Source organism: Pectinophora gossypiella, chromosome 13, assembly GCF_024362695.1.
Source record: "Pectinophora gossypiella chromosome 13, ilPecGoss1.1, whole genome shotgun sequence".
In the NCBI taxonomy this organism is placed as follows: Eukaryota; Metazoa; Arthropoda; class Insecta; order Lepidoptera; family Gelechiidae; genus Pectinophora; species Pectinophora gossypiella.
The window spans coordinates 2,697,986-2,716,882 of NC_065416.1; the positions used below are offsets into that span (position 1 = coordinate 2,697,986).

At 38.7% G+C, this 18,897-nt stretch overlaps 1 protein-coding gene across 1 annotated transcript in view; it reads left to right on the forward strand.

Annotated features, from left to right (window-relative positions):
* Positions 1 to 306: 306 nt before the first annotated feature.
* LOC126371735 (5-hydroxytryptamine receptor) overlaps positions 307 to 18,897 on the forward strand; it is a 136,747-nt gene continuing 118,156 nt past the window's right edge. The window contains exon 1 of the mRNA XM_050017074.1: positions 307 to 600. The gene's annotated coding sequence lies outside the window, so the exon portion shown is untranslated. The remainder of the gene's footprint in view (positions 601 to 18,897) is intronic.

Here is an 18,897-nt window from a genome sequence, read left to right on the forward strand (position 1 = left end):
AGGCCCTTATATTTCGACACTTCATAATGACAGACGAATTAAGCTTTCCCCAAAATTGAATTATTGTTGTGCGTCCCAGTTCACCATAAATTCAATATCAAAACCCTCCCAAAATTACCCAAGAAAACTTTCAGATTATTACGTCACAAACGTATTTCTATTTACGCTCCCAGTTGCAAGCCCACAGTCGTTTTTTACATTGTTGCTGACTGTACCTTCGGAGCCTGCGAAGATTCAACAGTTTTGCGCGTGTCTGTACCGAGGACCGCCCCTCAGTCTACCCTAGCCTGCTGAAGTGAACGCACGTCTGTTCCAACCAAAATCAATGTACATAGCACGTATATGAACACATTCAAATAATTCTTTAAAAAAAAATCAAACATAATTCAACTGCCGTTTCAATAGAATAGGTAACTAGAGTCAAGTTCGAAATTTGATATCAAAACTTTTTTCGCGGTAGTGTTAAAAAGTGGCCAGTGTTTTGGGAAGCGAGACGTATATGATGTGGTATATGACCGAAGTGGGCTAGTGACTGAAACTGTCACTGGCCAGTTGATAATGAACGCAGAAGAGAAGAAAATTTGAAATCTCAAAGGCCAGGTATGTTTTTATAAAAATAATCTTATTGTACTATTGTTCCAAGCTAACCTTTGACCTGTTGATATTTTCTTTGGAAAGTTTATTTTATATTTAAAGCCAGCTGTCTTAAAAAGAAATTCCTTAAAGCGGCGTAACAAGATTCGTTAGCTTTCACGGCATTCCAGTTTTTTCTCGAAAGAATTCTTTGAGCAAACGTCCGCTGTTCTTTCTCATTCTCATCCAATTTGAGGAAATTCATCAACTAATTTATATTCTGACACTTCATTTCCTTGACACGTTTTGATTTTCAGCACGGTGTAATTATGATTGACCTTGAACTAACGACCTTTTAAGGTCGAAAATACTGTATCTTAAACGATAAAATGTGACGTTTGAATGAACAAACATTAATTTTAGTAGATATGTACCTACTTCGAAGAAAATTCAACCATTTACGAATAAAGTTTTACAAAAGTAACGTAGTACTTACGTTTTAATTAATATTTAATAAAATATTCGCTTATTTAAAATATGCAAACACTGAAGCTCATAACTCACCGAGAAGCCATGGACGTGCCGCTGGCGACGTCGCCGAACAATTTATATTAAAATAACTTGGATGCCAAGCGTCGCCAAGTTACCAAAACCTGGGCAAATTAGTAACTGTATTTCAATAAGAATTACTGGCGAAAGTCGCCGGCGACGTGGCCACAACGTGTCGGCAAGTTATGGCACTAAATACTATATGAATGCTATCGGCAATCAAGTTGGGTGCTTGAATCAACGCCGCATCAGTCGATCAAGCGATTACATTCTCGACTTTACGAGTTTGAATTCAAGTTTGAATAGATACCTAATTGATATCACGTAGTCACCAGGATTTGTGCCCGCTTAGTGGCAATTGGCTCGTCTCCTGTCAGGTACAACAGTTTGACTGTAAAATCATAGTGTTATATTTATTCCTTAAAGATCAGAATGAAGAAACTTATTTTCAATAAAAACTGCCTTTTTCAAACTAGTTGCTTTTCTTTTTCGTAACTCATCCTTGACACGGGATACACTCCACGTTGGTTCACATTTTATAGCAATTTATCAAGCATTTAAGCTGGGCAGTATAGAAAACAGTCAGAATTTAAAAACATTTAACAGTGCTACCGCCTACGTTTGAGCTTCTAGGTTTTATCCTCATTACAAACATAAAAAATAACTCCCGTAATCCTTATAGGGTGGGCAGAGACACAAGAACCTCCGGGATCTACTACAATATTTATGACTACTTCTGTAGCAGGCAGATACTCAATTTTAAACACATTCATGTAAATCGTGAAAAATAGATTTGCATTTTTATTCACTGTTCTGAAAATTAATATTAAACACTTAACCGTCCTTTTTGCTTCGTCGCAGTCGGGTAAAAAATAAAAAAGTAGGAGTGTGTTAAAACTCCGACCCTCCTGTAATAAAATATGTGAGTAAGTAGGTATTACCACGCACGATGGATGAAAATTTAATGCTGCTTAGAAATATATTATGGCCAAGTAATTAAAAGTCGCCCCACCTTAGAATGCGTAAAATTAGTACAGACGAATGGAAAAGTTGATAAGTATAATAATATGCATTAGAAGATAAGTTCTATCATCATTATAATTTTTATAATTACAATCCGTGGCAACCCAGTTCGTAGTACACTTGCCTCTCACTTTGAGGTCGCAGGTTCGAATCCAGCACAGGCCTAAACCAATAATTGTCGAATGTTTTCGAATTCATGTTTGGATCATAAATTATTATCACGTACTCAGCGGTAAAGGAAAACATCGTGAGGAGACCCACATTCCCGAGAAATGCATTTTCGAAGGTATGTGACCTAACCTGTATTGGGCTGGTTTTCCCTTCACGGGTTGAAAGGTCAGACTGAACCTGTCGACTGTTCAGGTTAGGTGAGCGGAGACTGTGAAAAACGGGATAATGCTGGTGGATAGTGTCACGGGCGCATCAACACTGATGTCAGGGTTACTATTGAGCCGCCAAAGGCGCCTGCCATGACTCATGTAACAACTACGTACTTATCAGTAAGTAGTAACCAGGACCAACAGCTTAACGTGCCTTCCGAAGCACGAATCGTCTTACTTTCGGACAATCAGGTGATCAGCTTGTAATGTCCTAACCAAACTAGGGATCCCAAAGTGATTTTTGTGATACGTCCCCACCGGGATTTGAACCCGGGACCTCCGGATCGTGAGCCCAACGCTAACCTATGAACCACGGAGGCCGTTAATTATAATACGACTTTATGAGTTTGAATTCATGTTTTACTAGGAATGGTTGGGTACTACCAGTTACAAAAAAGACGGGATGTGACTTTGTTAAAATATATTTTTAAAGTATTTAGAGGACAATTTACCAATCCGGAAATTTTGTCGTCACTATGTCTGTATGTACCGGACAATTATTGCAACGTGTGACGGCAACCGCAAATGTTTAAAGTCCCGCTGTCGAGAACCAATCTTGGTTGGTACTCGCCGGTTTCTCGCGCGATGCGGATGCTTAACGCCCTGGCCCAGGACAACCCGGACGTTGACCTGTACAGCTGTTCGGTGGCCAAATTCACAGATGTGGCATTTCGCTATTGTTCAAGTTAAATAATAATAATTGTTATGTCTTATATGTGTTTGTTTCAGTCGAATTGGTTTTTACTGTAATGGCTGAATGTAAAACTGTAAAAATAAATAAATGTTTAGATCATAAATAATATTACGTGGTTTCCAGGATTTGTGCCAGGTAACAGACTCGCTTCCTATGGGACATAAACATACTTGGCGGGGAGGGGTCTACCTATATGCTTTGTACACTCATGCTGTTATTAATTACACAAACAAAAATTCACGCCCGCAATTCTTATAAGGTGTGCAGAGTCACAAACAATCACATAATAGTTTTCACCACTTTCGAAGTTCTAAAATGGATATAATGAACCGTATGGTAACAGGTGATCAGCCTCCAAAACTGTGTTGTTTTCTGCTGCCTTGTTAACCTGCTACCCCCAAAAGGAATACGGGCGCAATGTGTATATCGGCTGCTTGTTACCTGAACAAAATAACATCAATCACAATACATAAATATCAGAGTACCCTCAAAAATAACCCATTAGGATTACCAGCCAGTTAGATAATGACTTTGGACCAAAATATTTTGATCCGTTTTCCATTTATCCGGCCTTTAATCCCTGGCCATAAAAGCTATTAAAAATAAAAAAGGACAAACAAGGGCCACTTAAAAGTGTCAGCGAAAAGAAAATGGTATTATGGGGAGGGCCCTTCACTTGTGAATATATCCCGGTTTGCTGCGGAAAGATAATAAACGGAGATAAATGGGTACCTTTATGTGTTATTATCTTTTTAGTAAAATAAATTTTAAATGAGAGGAGCTCGGTGGCGCAGCGGTAAACGCGCTCGGTCTGCGATTGTTGAAGTTAAGCAACTTTCGCAAAGGCCGGTCATAGGATGGGTGACCACAAAAAAATGTTTTAAAAAATGTTTCAATCTTTTCCTTCGTGCTTCGTGCACGTTAAGCCGTTGGTCCCGGCTGCATTAGCAGACGTTAATAACCATCAATCCGAACTGGGCTCCCGTGATAAATTAAGGCCCGATCTCCCTATCCATCCATAGGGAAGGCCCGTGTCCCAGCATTGGGGACGTTTATGGGCTGATGATGATGAAATTTTAAATGCCAACGCTTAATTTTCGAGGGAGGGTGAGGTAAACCTAGCTCAGACGCTGGTGGGGAGCGGAGAGTTACCGTTCTATACGTAGTATTTATTATTCGTTACTCAATGATATTACTTTGAATAAAAAGTTATTACAACTTTAATAGTTAATGTTTTTCAACCTGTCATCGCATTTCGCGTCAAATATTATAAACGAGGCTTAAATTCACCCAAAAGTTAGGTTTTATTTGAATTTTACAAACGCCGATGCGATGTTATTTGCCTTTAAAGCTTTCGTAGAAGTAATCCGAAACCGACGGTGTGGGATATAACAGGCTAGGTTTAATACCGAAGTCTAGAATCTAAATTCAGTTTTAGTCTGCATATCAAAGTTTCTCATCATTATTTTAGACATGTATTTTACACTAAGATATCGTCTTTCTTAGAACACGTTTGAGTAATGTTTTAGTGAACCTAAAATGTAATAATGTGTGTACGTAATGTAATGTTTAAATATTCTTCTTCAGATGGAAGAGGGTCGTAGCTCCGGATATATTAAAAATATGTTGTTAAAAAATTTAGGTATGCAATTTATTATACATATATGTACATAATTTTAGTGAACCTCGTCGTATATTTTTATAGTAGTTTTAAAATGTACAATTGAAGTTTATAAAAAGAAGGTTCGCATCCGGTTGGGGACATATCACAAAAATCTCTTTGTTTCGGCTGATTGTCCGAAATAAGATGATCCGTGTTTCAGAAGCCACATCAAGCCGTTGGTTACTTATAAATGTAAAAAGTACGTAGTCACTATATGATCTAAATCAGAGGCGTTTAGCGGCTCGATAGGTACCCTGACACCGGAGTTACTGAGGTTAGTAATCCACCCAATAACCCACACGATAGAAGAAGAAAGTATAACTTAGGTAATAGTTATAATATACCCTCTTCTAAGGCTTTAAATTAGTCGCGTTAATGTTGCGCGTCACAATTTGTATAAATATTCACCTTCTTTTCAAGTCGATGGCAGACTTTCGGAAATCGTGTTAAGGTGCTGATAAACTTTATTCACTTGTAATGAGCATTTGTGCGAATGTTACAATACGAGTAAATTTTAGCGAGCGTTCTATCGAGAGTTCTTGCTCATGAAAACGTTCATAGCAATGTTTATATGCTTGGCTCGGCTCGTTGTTCAGCTCGACAAATATAAAAACGGCGAATGCTCGACGTTCTGGTACAAGTGAATGCACAAGTCTATCAGCACCTCTAGGCTACGAAAATAATAATTGTAAATAACATCAAGTCAGAACAACATGTTTTCTTCTTCTAGCCGTCTCTGTTAGTTGTCATATCAGTACCTAACCACACTTTCTTAAATCTCTCCTTCTATATACTTTCAAATTCAAATTTAAAAATAATTTTGCTCTCTAGGGAACATAGTTACACTTTGAATCGTCAATTTTTACATAACGAACGTCTCATCCGCCTAGAACTACTGCAGCTTCTCACAACCTGTATAATCGGGGAAAATAAGCTGCAAGGAAAACCTCGGCGCACTCGGTTCTAGATACTTCCTCTTCTTCTTCCGGCGTTTTCCCATTTGAATTATGGTTTGACATAGAAATAGGAAAATTATGGCGTTGATAGCTACTCCCCAAACGTAGGTTCCCGCTACGGCGAGTCTCTTTACAGCGGGTGGCTTGACGTCGCGTCTGACATTTGCTTGTACAGTTCAAAACACAATTTTAATCATGATACATACGTGAACCTGGCAGAGGGCAGCAGTAACCATTTAGAGACGGAGAACAGGAGTCCTAGTATGGCTTTGAAATAGACTACTCTGGGCGCCATCCCACTCGCATCAGACAGAGTACTGCGGAGCGGAAGGTAAGAAACCACTGCCTCATTTTTCCATAAAGTAGCATGCATAGTACTAATGCATAGTAGTAATGTTCTAGGAGAACATTTATGGAACAAATAAAAAGAGAAGGTGCAGGTCGTGTCGTATCGGGAGGTGAAGGTTTTGGCGGGAAGAAGAGAGGAATGGCGATTACCCCACCGACAAGAGCGCAGCTCTTAAATAGAGAGAGAGAGAGAGAGAGAGAGAGAGAGAGCATGCATAGTACTACACCAACAATAGCGTGGCTCTTAAATCTTCTTCATTGTGTGGGTTGTAAGGTGGATTGCTAACCCCATCAACCCTGGTGTCAGGGTTATTATTGTGCCGCCAAAGACCCATGGCTCATGTAACAACTACTTACTTACATCGGTAAATAGTAGCCGGAACCAACGGCTTAACGTGCCTTCCGAAGCACGGATCATCTTACTTTCGGACAATCAGGTGATCAGCATGTAATGTCCTAAACAAACTCGGGATCACAGAGTGTTTTTTTGTGATATAATATCCCCACCGGGATTAGAACCTAGGACCTCCGGATCGTGAGCCCACGCTCAAACCACTGGACCACGGAGGCTCTTAAATTAATGATGATGACACACGCAACGTGAAGCCACTCGCCGTAGCGGGATCGATCTTCGGGCAGTTTCTGACAATATTCATAATTCTTCCATTTCTACTTGGGTTACTAGATACTTCCTACCGTATAATATTAATATTGGCACAAACTTTCATAATAAACTGTCTTCGTTGCCGTTACCGATTCACTTGCTCGGGAACTATGCCCAAACTGTTGTAACTTGATTGGATAAATTAGTTGCTCCTACTTGGAATAAATCTTGTTCTCAAAATGTCATATTTTATTTATATTTGTAAGTTTTCCTTTTTGAAATACACACGTCAGCATCGAAAAACGTTTGATATTTAATAACGAACAAACAAATGCTACCTAAATATACTTCCACGAATGAAGCCCATTCAATTTTACAAAGCTATGTAAAGGAGATCGACACCCAACATTTTATTGGAAGTCTTTCAAAGACTCGAACATTATTTGGTCCCGAAATATGTCAATTACCTACACTCAGTAACTCTTCTTTAACAAGTTGCCAAGAACACGCGTAGAAAATGATGTATCTTATCAAAAATTTGAATTAAACACATACGTAGGTATAATATAAAATATAACGACGCAACATTATAGAGACTTGACGTGTCGTGACGTCGCGCAGGCGCGGAAGACGCCAAAACACAGGTAATGACGGAGTTTCCAGGCTTCGTTCGTCAAACAAAACATAGATGGCGTTGGACAGATTTAACATGATAATTACCTATTTTGTCATTGCTCGGATACATAATCATCATCATCACCAGCCCATTAACGTCCCCACTGCTGGGGCACGGGCCTGCCCTATGGATGGATAGAGAGATCGGGCCTTAAACCACCACGCGGGCCCAGTGCGTATTGATGGTTATTAACGACTGCTAATGCAGCCGGGACCAACAAAAAAAGATATTTAAAATCATTAACTGCCTATATACGTCCCACTGCTGGGCACATGCCTCCCTTCAATCAACCGGAGGTGGTATGGAGCATACTCCACCACGCTGCTCCACTGCGGATTGGTGGAGATGTTTTACGGCTAATAGCCGGGACCAACGGTTTAACGTGCCCTCCGAAGCACGGAATCATCTTACTCGGACAATCAGGTGATTCAAGCCTGAAAAGTCTACTAAACAAAGGAAAGTCTCACAAAGTGATTTCGACAAAGTCCCCATCGGGAATCGAACCCGGACCTCCAGATCGTGAGCCTAACGCTCTAACTACTAGACCACGGAGGCTGTTATATTTAAAATATCCCATGTTATTTCTATATCCCACGTATATATTAATTAGTCACAGTTCTCATAAAACTTTTCGCATTTAATTCAACTGGAACAGAGAAATTCCCGGACGTCTAAAACGTTCTTAAATCTGTATTTATTTCTCGTGTATAGAAAAACGAGTAGCACAACATTATGTCGACAAACGCCGTACCCAAGGGAAATGAAATGAAAAAGCATACAGTTACAAAGGCCTTCAATGCTACCCGGTATTTCATTCCGTAGACGCCATCTTTGAAAATATTTCACACGAATCAAAGCGAGAAAATTAAACCGTTTCGAAGCCCTTAATAAACTTAAGATTCGTGATCTCTTCTATCGTGTGCGTTGTGAGGAGGATTACCAACTTGTATTTGGGTTACTATTGAGCCGCCAAAGGCTCCTGACATGGCTCATGTAACGATTACTCACTTACATCTGTAAGTATTAACCGGAACCAACGGCTTAACATGCCTTCCAAAGCACGGTCGTCTTACTTTTCGGACAATCAGCTGATCAGTCTGTAATATCCTAACCAAACTAGGGACCACGAAGTGATTTTTGTGATATGTCCCCACCGGGATTTGAACCCAGGACTTCCGGATCGTGAGCCATTTTTTTTATTTATCGATGAAATTTTATTTATAGACCGTCCAACGTACGTCCTTCTAGGTCTTCCTCGCTTCCCACATAAGCATAACATAAGGTCGTGACTATATCCCAATTGGGGCATTGGGGTATCCCATCTCCCATATAATAATAATAAATTTATTTCAAGTAGTACATCTTTCTTACTACTACTGTTACAACAACTAAGTACATGGAACATAAAATAAAAAAGTGATTGTACAATGTCTCTAGTATACAGGGTATTAGTGACATAAGAAAAATATTGAAGGATGATTCAGACCACGATTCTGAGTTGGTCATCATCATCAGCCCATTAACGTCCCCACTGCTGGGGCACGGGCCTTCCCTATTGATGGATAGGGAGATCGGGCTTTAAACCATCACGCGGGCCCAGTGCGGATTGATGGTTATTAACGACTGCTAATGCAGCCGGGACCAACGGCTTAACGTGCCTTCCGAAGCACGAAGGAGCTCGAGATGAAAACTTTTTTTTTTGTTGGCACCCATCCTATGACCGGCCTTTGCGTAAGTTGCTTAACTTCGACAATCGCAGACCGAGCGCGTTTACCGCTGCGCCACCGAGCTCCTTCTGAGTTGGTATCGAATGGAAATTTCCGTCGCGAAGGATGGAACTAAAAATAACTTTAAAAAACAAAATAGTCATGAAATTTCCAACAGGAAATTCCACTTAATATCAACTCAGAATCATGGTCTGGATTATCAGTATTTGTTACGATATCACTAACTCCCTGTAAATTAAAACATCATAAATATCCTAAAAGTACAAGACCTGGCTTATAGGATAAGAAGTTTCTCGGTTGAACACTGACATAACCAACCATGAATAGAGGCCGGCTTTTTCAATAAAGTCATGGATGATAAGCAGCGCAACGCATTCTATGCCTGTTCTTTGCTCTTCAGCTGAGCGAAACGTCTTTAACACGACTTCATATCGCAAGGTTCTCTCTACGAAGAACAGTGAACAATAGCCACAAAGCCCTTTAATCTATGAGATAATCTGAAGCGCTCCCATATCGCCCATATAGGCGCTTGACCCACCGCTGGCGAGGAAGCGATTATCTATCGCCTATTTTCTCGCTCCAGAAGCAAAGAAAATATAATTATGAAAACAAGTTCGAAAATCATAAGCTTGTGCGCTGGCGGTTCACAAACTCTCTTCACCAGTTTGTCAAATCGCAGCGTCAAAAGCTATCACAGATGAAACACGCTCAGCGATGCTCGCTCAAAACCGATGCTGAGTGACCAACTAGTTGTCATTTCATTAATCTGTGCGGGATCCTGGCATCGTGAATCACCCGTTGCATAGGAGGAACACTCGCTAATAGCCTGGCGACAAACCTAACAGATATACGCATTAGTTCTCACTGCTTGCCATTCGAATCCAGTTCTATCTCTAACCGCTTCTCGCTTATCGTTGACGGTGAGACAAATGCCGCTTCTTACAGTCATCGCCTGCTTTGTATACAGGTGTTCAGTCGAGCTCAGGTCTAGGGCAATATATTTATAGCGCATAGATTGACCGCGAAGGTTGCCACGTGGACTCATGCACACGATACGACCGCGACGTCGTGTCGTGTTAGTATGTTGTCGTGTCGTGAAAAGCTACGACGGTCCATGTTGAAATCTTCTCGTAGTGAATACTGTGTGATACAAGTCTACTACTCGTATAAGTACCGGCAAAAAAAATGCGAAATCTAATTTAATATTTTGGTAAGGAAAGCTAGTTGGAGAATACATAACTACTCTAAACCGGCGAGCAGGATTGAAGCGAAAGTTGACATGATTGTGCGAAAAAGAATCCTGTGGTTTATGTCTAACTTTAAGCGCACTATTAAAACCACCATAACCATGTACCATAAATTACTTATTAATGAAATTTTGGCTATTTATCTCACCCAATGCATCATTCTAGTGATTTCAGGGTGGCATAGAAGATCATGACTGTAATTCTTGAAGACGAAGCATCCGCCGGAATATTTCCTTTTCCGGGTCTGTAAATAATATCATATCTAAAACAGGAAAGCTCAAGGTGCAACTTATAGTTTTTATCATTTTCAATTTTCCTAGAATGATTTTGATTCAGCATAAACGATACTGATTGTTGATCATAGCGCAGTTGAAACGTGCTGGGCCCATAACCTCTTTCAGTATCGCTTATTTGCAGGAACTTCATGGTTTTAAGTAAGGACGATTTCTGATTCACACGTTTGTTTTATTATTACTGTCACATCACACTTTGTATTGTTTACTATAACATTCTTGACGCGAGTGTACTGGACGACGGTGTTGGAGTGCCTCTTGTTACTGCGCACGCAGCCATCTGCCTTCTTTATTCAAACTTGACTCGCGTTGGTGGCCAGTTCTCTGCTTACTGGCATGCAGGCACTCGTCGAAGAAGTCCTCAGTCAACAAAACCCACGAATGCCGGTGAAGACAGTTGTAATTTTTAACGACGCGACGCGACGTCGTATCGTGTACATGGTGTATGCCCTTAATCGAATGCACTGATATTGACTGGAAAATGAATTGATGCACTTTGTATGTGAAGGCCTGAAGGGTGACTACTTGAAGGTGACTTATTGAAAATGTATCAGGCTATTACGTAACTGAAATGATCATCTCTAATGGGCGTATATTTCATTTGATTTGTTTACAGGGTCGAATAATGATTATGTACACAACGATAATGTAACATGTCGTAACTCAAACGGATTTTTGTTTTTATATCACTAACCCATGCTTAGGGAAACTCACAAAAACCGGTTTGGTGGTGTAATGGTTAACACGCTCGTCCCGGCTTGACAAGAGCTTCGGGTTCAAGTCGCGTCTGAGTCCGATTTTTTTTTCCATTTTCTCTCTCTCTCTCTCTCTCCTTGGCATTCATTATTCCCATCTGCTGGTGGGGTCTGCCTTCTTCGCATTTCTCTTCCACTTCGCTCTAACAGACGTGACACAAGCACAGGTCCTTTTTGACCACATCCGCCCATCATGTTCTTAGTCGTCCTCTTGGTCTAAGCCCTGGTATAATTAAATTGGCTGTATCATGACCCACATAATCGGGCAATAAGGGATTTAATTTTCTCTTGATGTCGTAACTTATTGAAATTATACTTATCCCACATACCTATACATACATGCACTGTCTCTGGAGTCCTGTGGGGAAGCGTCGGTTCGAACCTCGGTACCGAATTTGCACCAATGAGTTATTAATTTATCTTATGTGTAGTTTTGACCAACATAGTTGGCTCGACCATTATAGACGGCGATACGGCTCGGCACCTATCACGTTGGTCTAATGTGAAGTGTGGGTACTTAGTTCATCTATTTATGAGTGTAGGTACCCCTGACAGTCTTGAGTTAATGTATATTGTGCGTGTTTTGTTTTATAGGCATTCTTGATTATACATATATTGGATAGCCCATCGATCATAACATACTCGTACGATAAAAGATGAGATTATGTATTTATGTGTATGATTGTTAGTTACAAACACTTAAATTCTAAAAAAAAACGTCAAACTTGCATCGATTACTCTTAAATTCAAATTCAAATTCAAAAATATCTTTATTCAGTAGGTAACATAGTTACACTTTGAATCGTCAATTTTTACATAACGAACGTCTCATCCGCCTAAAACTACTGCAGCTTCTCACAACCTGTATAGCCGGGGAAAAGAAGCTGCAAGAAAAACCTCGGCACAGGGCCCTAGACGTTCTTTAAAAAAATAAATATAAACATAAAATATTGATATACAATTGATTAATTTAGCTGCCTAATATCAGTTCTCAGACAGTTAATCCCATGCATTCATATCTTCTAAATAATCACTAACTTTATAATAACCTTTTTTGTAAAGTTTTTGTTTAACTAGTGTCTTAAAGCAGTTGAAAGGCAAATTCTGAATGTCAATGGGAATCTTATTGTAAAAACGTATACATTGCCCCTTAAAAGATTTAGTAATCTTATGTAATCGACTGACTTGTAAAGCAAGTTTATTTTTATTCCGGGTATTAACAATGTGCCGATCGCTATTTTTGCAAATAATCCTATATGTTTTTTTACATATATTAAGTTTTCAAAGATATATTGTGATGCCAAAGTTAAAATATTAATTTCTTTAAATTTATTTCTAAGTGACATCTTGGGTCCCAATTTGTAAATCGCCCGAATGGCCCGCTTTTGCAGAACAAAAATGCTGTTCACATCTGCAGCATGACCCCACAGCAAGATGCCGTACGACATTAGACTGTGGAAGTAGGCAAAATAAACTAATCGCGCGGTTTCTACATCGGTTATTAAACGAATTTTTTTGACCGCGAATGCTGCTGAGCTGAGCCTTTTGGACAACTTATCAATATGGGGACTCCATTGCAGCTTAGCGTCCAAAGTAATTCCCAAAAATACAGCAGTATCCGTGAGGTCCAATTCCTTATTTTTTACAATAATAGAATCGAGGGGCCTACTAACATTCGATAACGTAAAATAAACATATTTTGTTTTATTTTCATTAAGTAGCAGGTTGTTTACAGTAAACCAATCCACTACCTCTGAAATGGCGTTGTTTACATCGTCAAAGGAATCTTGTCGTCTCTTTACTTTAAAAAGTAAGGAGGTATCATCTGCAAACAGCACCACCTCATGTTTTACAAGACTAGGTAGGTCGTTTATGTAAACTAGGAATAGAAATGGACCTAGAATTGAGCCCTGCGGGACGCCTATAGTGACGTTAGATCCACACGATCTGGAGCCATGCACATCAACCCTCTGAACGCGGCCACTAAGGTACGACTCCAAAAGAGCGATGGCATTATCTGTTATTCCATAGTGACGAAGTTTCGCGATCAATATATCATGACAAACGCAATCGAAGGCTTTGGAAAGGTCACAAAAGACACCAATAGCATCTTTGGACTCCTCCCAAGCCTGAAAAACATGATTTATTAACTCAACACCAGCATCGGTTGTAGAGCGACCCTTTGAGAAACCAAATTGTTTATTAGACATTAAATTGTTTAAATTGAAATGTTGAAGTAATTGCAGTAATAAAATTTTTTCAAATATTTTACTAAGCGTGGGTAGTATAGATATTGGTCTAAAATTAGTAGGGTCAGAAGTACTACCAGCTTTAAACAATGGAATGACTTTACTGTGCTTCATTAAATCTGGAAACACACCATTGTCTACACATTTATTAAATATGCATAATAGATAGGGAGCTATGCAATCAATCAAGGAGTTAATGACTTTAACAGAGAGACCATGAAGATCTGCAGTCTTTTTGATTTCTAAAGATTTAAAAGCTCTTAAGACGTCCCTAGGACTCACGTGTGTAAATGTTAGTTTATCTACTTTGGACGTATCTATGTGCTCCCTTACAAGTGATTGAGCGAGTGCAGGAGATGACTTCAAGTCCTTGGTAGTTGAAAATGGAATGTCAGTAAAGAATTTTTCAAAAGCTTCAGCAACTTGCTTATCATTTGTGAGTAGTTTACCGTCAATTTGTAATTGATACTCGAGATCGCGTGCTTTGACTTTCCCATTTTCGCTATTTATAACTTTCCAAGTCATTTTAATAATATCTGAGCTACCTTTAATTTTACTGCTAACAAACATTGCCTTCGCGGTAACGCAAACACGTTTGAAAACTTTTGAATACCGTTTTACATAGTCGTGAAAAGCTACGCTATGATTGTATGTTCTTTCTTCATAAAGTTCATACAACCTGTTTCTACTCTTATAAATTCCTACCGTCGCCCAGTCACTAAAGATTGGTGTGTCTGCTTTCTTAATTGTTTTTGCCTTAAATACTTTACTAACTTCCGATTTTGTTAGATTAAATAGGGAGTTATATAACAAATTTGGGTCATCACAGTAAGGAAGTTCTGGTAATTTGTTTGACATATTATCTTTGAATTGTTCTAAACGACTACTTGATATGGGATTGCATGTAACATCCTTTTTCAGTGAGCGGTCAACAAATAAGTTGAAAGATATTTGTTGACCACAGTGATCTGACTTTAATTTATTAATTATTAATTTATCACAAGGTTCTAAGTTACTAAAAATATTATCGATACATTTCGCGGACTGTGACGTGATTCGGGTTGGTTCTGAAAAAAGATTTACAAGATTATAACACAGAAATAAAGATTTGAATGTAGTACTTAATGAGCAATTTTCCAGAATATCAATATTAAAATCACCGCAGACGATAACATGTTTGCTTTTATTACATAATTTGCATAAAGCTTCATCAATAACTTTCTCAAATAGATCATAAGATGAAGCGGGGGGTCTGTATACGCTCAATACAATAAGCCGGCTGAGTTCAATACAGGCTAGCTCAACAGTTCGCTCAACTTAATCTAGCTATATAGTGACAAGGAATATGTATTGAACTGTCTGAATTCGTTTTAGTTCTATTACTACGCGGAAAACAACATAAATTATTAACAAAACACTCCTAACCCTCGTCCAACATTGATAACTAAAAAAATATCTTCTTTTCTTTTGTGGATTGTAAGAACAATGATCGACCTCAATAACCTTGATGTCAGGATGACTAATTGAGCCACCAATAAGACTCGTGGAATAACCAGCAGCCAGGAAAGACAACTTAGCGTAACGTACCCTTCGAAGTACGGATCATATTACTTTCGGACAATCGGGTGATTAGTCCTGGGCACCCTCAGGCCTGTTGTCTTAAATATTATACCTGGTGACAGCCCTCAGCGCTCCCCATTTGTCCGACCAAGTAGTCAGTACCATCTGCGACAAATCTACAATAATTCAAGTAAAAAAAGCGTGAAGCACATAATAACGGGTTCTTACCGCGATTAAATGGGGATAGGATAATAACCGCGTAAACTTAATGTAAAAAAAGGGTGATCAGCCTGCAATTTCCTGACCAAGCTAAGTATAGAAAGAAAGAAAGAAACGTTAATTATAAAGGGACACCACAGTAACAAATATAAAACAAATATATAATATAAAACACGGAGTAACAAATAACTTACAATCAAAACACATAATAAAAGATACAATCAAAAAACATAATAAGAGAAATACAAATAATAACATCGCAAAGTGATTTTTGTAGATCCAGATCCGAATCTGGGACCTCCGAATCGCGACCTAAATGCTCAACCACTGAACCACGGAAGCCGTTACTAAGTACCTCAATGCAGGTAAGACGATCTTTGAGATCTTAGCGACTCAGATTTAATCACGTTTCAATGTATTCGTTGACTACACATTTGCCTTCGGATTCAAAGGTGGCTCTAATTGCTATTGGATAAAACGTTGCTCTACACAGGCTACAAATCACTACACGTATATTGTATATATAGAATAGACCATTATTGAACCGCCTTGATTTATGCAACCGGCGCTGCACTGTTGAATTTCCTATGCAGCCCTAGAATACAAACATACATACATAAACCCAGTTACATTATATAGATTTAAGTGTAAAAAATTCTAAAGAGTACATAAGAATCAGAATCATTTATTCAACGTAATTATCATGGATAAACTTGTTGAAGGTCAATGTAACATTTTTGAATTTACGTCAATTCGCAAGGTGTTATGGCTGAGGAGAAGAAATGACAAGAAACTGCAATAGAAATACATCTTTTAAAAACCAATGAGGGTATACATTACAAGTTATTTAATAAATAGAGGAACACATTCAATACCAGATTTTTTTATTATTTAGGTCATCAATAATCTTATAATAAGCTTTTTTACATAAAGTAAGCATTTTACATAAAATTTATTTTCTGACAAATTTAAAATATTATCTGATTTTATTGTAAAAACCCCAAAAAGGACCCCAAAAAAGATGAATTTAATTTACTTAATCTAGAATTTTGAATAGGATTTAATTTTATTGTTATATCTTGTATTGTAAGTATGCCTTTCACAGTTTCTCGGAAGAAGAGATACATTTTTACGTACATACATAATGTTTTCATAAATATTTATTGACTTGTGACCGTCAGCTTATAAGATTCCTTTTATTTATTTTTAAGTAATCGGCAACTAGTCGCCCCTCTTGTTTGTTTTGTCCTATCAGGGCGTCCCATGTACGTATATTAACTACAACACCTTGTATAACTTGTGACTTGCTATAAACTTCTATTCTATTCTAAATAAATAAACACAGTTCGTTCGACCATTATAGACGGCGACACGGCACCTCACCTAACAGCCTGTCTAACAGAAAGCTCGGTGAGGTGTGGGTACTTAGTTCATCTTGCGATGGATGTATCTTTGTCGACCGCAATAGAAATATTTTATACATAAATGCCTGTAATATCTTATGTATGCAGAACTTTATGTAATATATTTATTTGTTCAGATATCCAACAGCATTTACAATAGGTATTTGCTTTATATATTAGATGTACGAAATTATTCGCCTCTCTCGTGCGAGTGTGAGATCAATGACTGAACTCGTCAAGCCTCGCTCAAGGTTACTATTGAGCCGCCAAAGGCTTCTGGCATGGCTCATGTAACGCCTACATACTTACTTAAGTAAACAATAGCCGGGACCGATTGCTTAACGTGGATCAACACGGATCATCTTACTTGCAGACAATTTGGTAGTCAACCAGCAGTGTCCTAACCAATCCAAGGATCAAAAAGTAATTCGATCCCGAGACCTACGGATCGTCAGCCATGCTCCACCCTTGGACCACAGACGCCGTGCCGTTATGAATAACTATTAACTATCTTTTGATACGTTTCCACCCCCCACTTCAAGAATTGGGGGGTTAGAAAGAGACAAAAATATCATATGTCACTCTGCATAACTTCAACTATCACCACTTTAAAAAATCACGTCAATTCGTTGCTCCGTTTTGCCGCGAAAGACGGACAAACAAACACGCATTTATAATATTAAATATTAATTTGGATGTGGATTGATTCTCGCGGATTGTCGAAATTCACGTATTGAAGTCATAAATGCTCAGCGAGAAATAATCGATTACGATCCGTAATCAAATCTTCCCATTCACACGTCTTAAAAGGAAATGATTCCCCCCTCCGCCCCCATGGCTGATAATGTTTCAACGGCGGTTAAACCGGCAGCACGGTCGATTTAATGTCTGATTATAATCGATAATCGATTCTTTCATATCCCTCCGTATCCCCATTTCCAGGAAATGGAGCTTTCTCATCCCTTCGTGTAAGTCGGAGCCTCATTTACAAAGAAAGCGAGAGCGCACTATCACGGGCAGTCTAATATCTCAGAAAAAAGTCTAAAAAATAATTTTGCATGTACCGTTTTTCGTTTTAATTACGTATAGATGAACATAAGAAGTAATTTTTTGGAAATATGCCTACAAAATAGCGACGAAAAGCTACATAAGTATTTAGGTTCCGTTGTAGGGATATAGACGGCGATACGCCTCCACCTACTATATTCGTCTAACAGAAAGTTCGGAGAGGTGTAGGTATTTACCCGGCTGCGGAGAATCAAAAAAGAGGGTTATGTGTTTGACCGCTATATATGTATGCGTATATGCACGTCTGTTACCACCTAACTTCTAAACCACATGGCAGAAATTAACAAATAAGGTGTCACTAGAAGCGTCTTGATCGTCTGGTGGTTATAGGCTATGTGAGATTGCGTAATAATCAACGTGGCGCCCTTTAGAGGACATAAACTGAGGGCGAAAAACATGTTTTTTTTTATGGTATCGTGTTAGGTATCAAATGAAAGGGCTTAATATCCATATTTCAAATATGTCCAAATATTGCATAAGAGACATAATAGAAGCACATTATGAACAAAATAATAAAAATGAAAATAAAAGTTTAAACACTAACACGCTGAAACACTAGCGCTCTGAGAAGTATGAAACAAGAAAAAAATTCTCTGACATTATTCCGGAGAGTCATGTTCAGGAGATAGGCGTGTTCGAATGCCAATCTGTCCTAAGAGTTTGTTTACCGGCATAGGAGCACGGCTATATTTTTTTTTTTTTGACGTGACCTATTGTAGATTTGCCGCAGATGGCATTTACTACTTGGCCGGACAAATGGGGAGCGCTGAAGGCTCTCACCTTAACATCAGTATTATTCGGAAGAATGACAGAGAAAATGTATTTATTTTTATTTTCTTTTATTTATAGCTTGAGAAAATATAATCTTGTTCCTTACTTTTCAGAGCGCGATTTTTCGTAATCGGATTAA